Below are 4,436 nucleotides of genomic sequence, written 5' to 3'. Positions count from 1 at the left end.
ACTAACCCCCTCGTTGTTCAGGGGTCAACTGCTCTGTGTGTGTGTGTGTGTGTGTGTGCGCGCGTGCATACACGTGTGCACCCACAGCTATTGGACCCAAGATTAGTCTTTCACGGGTTTACACCACACTCTTGATACAGTTCTGCTATAATGTGACAAATACCTTCATAAAAATCACCATGCTATGCACAATACTGCAATAAAAACCACAGGGCTTTTGGGAAAAGATGAGCTTAGGGAGACAACACTCCAAAACTTCACCAGCGACACATTAAAAAAAAGGATATAAGAACCTAATAAAAATGGTAGCATAGTTTTACACATGTTAAATGGTTAAGAAATTCATAAGTAACTTCTTTTCTGGCTGGAACCATGGAGGATATAGAATAGAAGAAAAAGAAGATTCCCTCTATGCCAGAAGCCATTAAAAAAAAAGCAATGGAATTTTCTAGAGCTGAAGACAAAGCACCTGAGAAAGAAGGTTGCCCAAAAGATGCTTCAAATGGCAAGGAGGAAGCTTATCTATTAAAAAAAGCTAAGTAACACAATAAGGAAAATAGGCAGATGTACAGAAGTGAGATTTGACTGGCAAAGATGGCAAGAAAGTCGGGCAACTTCCACGTAACTATAGAACCCAAATAAGCATTGCCTTTAGGATCAGAGGTATCAAGGGTGTGAGCCCAGAGATCTGAAAAGTGTTGCATCTTTTTCAATAGAAGCCCTTCAATGGAAGCTTTGTTAAGCTCAAAAAGGCTCAGTTAACATGCTGAGGGTTGTGGAGCCATATACTGCATGGGGTACTCCAAATTGACATCAGTAGAAGAATTGATCCACAGGCGTGGTATTAGCAAGATCAACAAGAAGCTAATTGTCCTGACAGGTAACACTTTGACTGCTTGATCACTTGTAAATAAGGCATCATCTGCATGGGGGATCTGAGTCATGAGAACTATACTGTTGGAAAAATGCGTCGAGGAGCAAAAAACTTCCTGTGGCTTTCAAATGATCTTCACAAAGTGGAATGAAGAGGAAGCCCATGCATTGTGTAGAAGGAGATGCTGGCAACAAGGAAGACCAGATCAACAGGCTTCTTAGAAAGATAAACTATGGTGCCTCCCAAGATTGTTTTTATAATCTGGTCAGTTAATAAACAATGACCACTTTCAAGCTGAAAAAAAAGGAAATTCACAAATAATATGATAAATACGGCACTTTACCTTAAATTTTTAAAAACTTTTTAACAGTTTTTTATTGAGTTATAGCCACTTTACAATGTTGTGTCAATTTCCAGTGTAGAGCACAATTTTTCAGTCATACATGAACATACATATATTCATTGTTGCATTTTTTTTCACTGTGAGCTACCACAAGAAGGGACAGACTGGGAGTTTGCAATTTGTAGAAACTGACAGGCATATGTAGAATAGATAAACAAGATTATACTGTATAGCAAAGGGAAATATATACCTAAAAAAGATTTGACATTTGTTTGAGGAAGTAGGCATTGGAAGGGCTGCAGCTTGTAATTCACTGTACAGTGGTAGGAAGGTAAGTAATCTAAAATCAGTGGAAAATTTGTAACATTAGATGTGGATGGGCACGACTCAAAACGCACACAGTAAACTGAGGTAGCTGGTAGATATCTGAGGGTAGTGTGTGTCTGTATTTTGTGTATTCCCAGGCAGCTCGGTTCAGGTAAATGGCTTTCTACTTTCACCTAGTGTTTCTTGCTCATAAGATCACTCAAAGGCTAAGGCAAATTTCCATTATGTTCATGTTGTTTCCTAATATATCAATCACATTGGAACAAATTTGTGTGTTTTCAAAACAAGCATTATAGCAGAACTAACTGTACCTGTTAGGAATTTACATCAGAAATAATGGTTTCAAGTTGCCTAGACTCTGAGGGTAGCCAGGGGAGCTTTATGGCCCTACCAGGAGTATTGTCTGTCTGTAGGGGTCTGGGGACTAGAAATATGAAGGTAAAGGTAGTGGTGTTCCCTTCTAGCTTCTGGGCCATCTCCATGGCCATGAAGGAACTCAGCGTCTCATAGGTGTTATCTTACTCCATATTTTCATAGACTAACCTAGATTAACAATTACCAAAGGGTTTAGGTCAGCTATATAGAAAAATAGACAGCATTAGCGTAAGCTTCAGAGGACTCACATTTTATCCTTAGCTCTGCAAGCTGTGTGGCCTAAGGCAAGTCCCTTTATTTCTCTTTGATACATTTCCTCATCTGTAAAATAAAGCAACGGGACTGTATTTCATCTCTCAAAGATCCCTCCTGGCTCTAATATCTTGTTGAGGCCTTCTATGTTGATTAAATGTAGAGAAAATGGACACTTTTCAACTTCTTCAAAACTCTCCACGTGGTTCAGCAATATTTTTTCTCATCCCAGGTTGCCTTACTTGGTCATTTCCCAAAGGGAAAAATCCAAATTGTTATTACCCTCAATCTCTGTCTCCACCAACAGATGGAAATTTACTGAGGCAGATCAAATTTGAGCTCATAAAGCTCCTTTATTTATTTTGTTAACAGCTTTATTGAAGTAAAATTGACATACAATAAGCTGTACATATTTAAAGAATTCAGTTTGATATGTTTTGACATATGCATGCAGCCATGAAACTATCACTACCATCAAGATAATGAATATATCCAACACCCTCAAAGATTTCCTCAAGTCCCTTGTAAACTCTCCCTCCTTTCTCTTTATCCTCCTTCCTCCCTATGCCCAGGCAACCATCGGTCTTCTTTCTGTCGTTATAGACTAATGCATATTTTCTATAGAATATTATATAAATGGAATAATCAGTATGTACTGTTGTTTTGTCTGACTTCTTTCATTCAGTGTAACTATTTTGAGATCCATCCATGTCCCTTTTGGTAATAAAAAGGAGTAATAAAAAGCAGCTAGGTAATAGTCTATCATATGGATAGATCACAATTTGTTTATCCACCCACCTGTTGATGGACATTTGGGTTGTTATCAGGTTTTAACCATTACAAATAAAACTGCTATAAATATTTTTCAACAATCTTTGTATGGACATATGTTTTCATTTCTCTTGGGTAAACACTTAAGAGTCAAATGGCTGGGTCACATATAGCAAGTGTATATTTCACTTTTTTTAGAAACCACCCAACTGTTTTCCAAAATGGTTATACCATTTTACATTCCTATCCACACTATGAAAATTCCAGTTCTTCTGTATCCTTGCCAAAACTTAGTACGGTCACTATTTTTAATTTTTGCTATTCTAATAGGTATGTAGTGATCTCTTATTGTGGTTTCAATTTGTATTTCTCCAATGACCAACAATGTTGAGCATCTTTTCACGTGATTATTTTCCATCTGTGTATCTTCTTTAGGGTATGTCTGTTCAAATACTTTGCCCAACTTTAAAAATTGGATTGTTTTCTATTTACTGAGTTTTCTTAAATTGTGGTAAAATACACATACCACAAAATTTGCCATCTATACTATTTTTATGTGTACAATTCAATGGCGTCAGGTAGTTTCACACTGTTGTGCTACTATCACCACTATCCATCTCCAGAACTCTTTCATCTTGAAAAACTGTGACTCTGTAGCTATTAAACAATAATTGCCCTTTTCCCCAACTCCAGCTCTAGAAATCCCCATTCTACTTTCTCTCTATACATTTGCCTACTCTTAAGTATCTCATATGAATGAAATCATGTATTCATCCTTTTGTGACTGGCTTATTTCACTTAGCATAATTTTCTCAAAATTTATTCACATTGTAACATGTGTCAAGATTTCCCTTTTTTTTTTTTAATTGGAGGTACTGGGGATTGAACCCAGGACCTCCAGCATGCTAAGCATGTGCTCTACCACTGAGCTATACCCTGCCCCAAGATTTCCTTTCTTTTTAAGGTGAGTAATATTTCATTGTATGTATATACCGTATTTTGTTTATCCATTCCTTTGTTGATGGACATTTGTGTTGCTTTCACCTTTTAGTTTACTGTGAATAACACTGCTATGTGAACATGAGTGTATAAATCTTTTTTGAGTCCCTGCTTTTAATTATTGAGTTTTGAGAATTATTTATGCATTCTGAATACAAGACCTATATCAGAAATATGATTCACAAACATTTTCTCCTAGTCTGTGGCTTTTCTTTTTATTTCTTAACAATGTCTTTCAAGGAACAGAAGTTTTTAATTTTGATTTAGTCCAATTTATATTTTTTGGCTTTATATTTAAGAAATTTTTGCCTAACTTGAGGTTCACATGATTTGGTAACTTCTCTAGTTTTGTGTGCGTGTGTGTGCGCGTTTGTGTGTGTTTCATTTCTTTCTTTCTTTCCTTTTTTTTTTTTGCTCCAAAAAGCTTTATTGTTTCCATTTGGTGCAAAGCTTGGGAGAGGGCTCCCGGGTGGTTAAAATGCTGCCCAGCAGCTG

At 36.7% G+C, this 4,436-nt stretch overlaps 1 pseudogene; it reads left to right on the top strand.

The window, feature by feature from the left end:
* Positions 1 to 372: 372 nt before the first annotated feature.
* LOC102510060 lies at positions 373 to 1,147 on the top strand (annotated as a pseudogene).
* The last annotated feature ends 3,289 nt before the right edge of the window (positions 1,148 to 4,436 follow it).

Source organism: Camelus ferus, chromosome 3, assembly GCF_009834535.1.
Source record: "Camelus ferus isolate YT-003-E chromosome 3, BCGSAC_Cfer_1.0, whole genome shotgun sequence".
NCBI lineage: Eukaryota > Metazoa > Chordata > Mammalia > Artiodactyla > Camelidae > Camelus > Camelus ferus.
The sequence above is the reverse complement of the archived record's forward strand: the minus strand, read 5'-3'. Positions and strand labels throughout refer to the sequence as shown.